Here is a 284-nt window from a genome sequence, read left to right as displayed (position 1 = left end):
CTCCGCCTCCAGCCCCCGCCAGAGGCTTTGGCTGCTCCTGGCCAAATCCTGCTCGTAGCCGTACGCCCACAGCTCCTGCTCGCGTCAGAGGGCCGGGCTGCTCCCCCACGTCCATCCGGGCTGGGAGGTCTCGGGGGGTTAAACAGTCACCCCAGTGCTGGGGACACGGCCACCCCGCAGGGGGGAATCCAGAGCTCACAGGCTGACCCTGTCCCTCTCTCCATCCCAGTCCCCAACCCTGTCCCCAAGCCACCAGCCCCCAGGCACTGTGGCTGGGCTACCCC

The sequence above is a fragment of the Antrostomus carolinensis genome, unplaced genomic scaffold, assembly GCF_000700745.2.
Source record: "Antrostomus carolinensis isolate BGI_N321 unplaced genomic scaffold, ASM70074v2 scaffold33056, whole genome shotgun sequence".
NCBI lineage: Eukaryota > Metazoa > Chordata > Aves > Caprimulgiformes > Caprimulgidae > Antrostomus > Antrostomus carolinensis.
The sequence above is the reverse complement of the archived record's forward strand: the minus strand, read 5'-3'. Positions refer to the sequence as shown.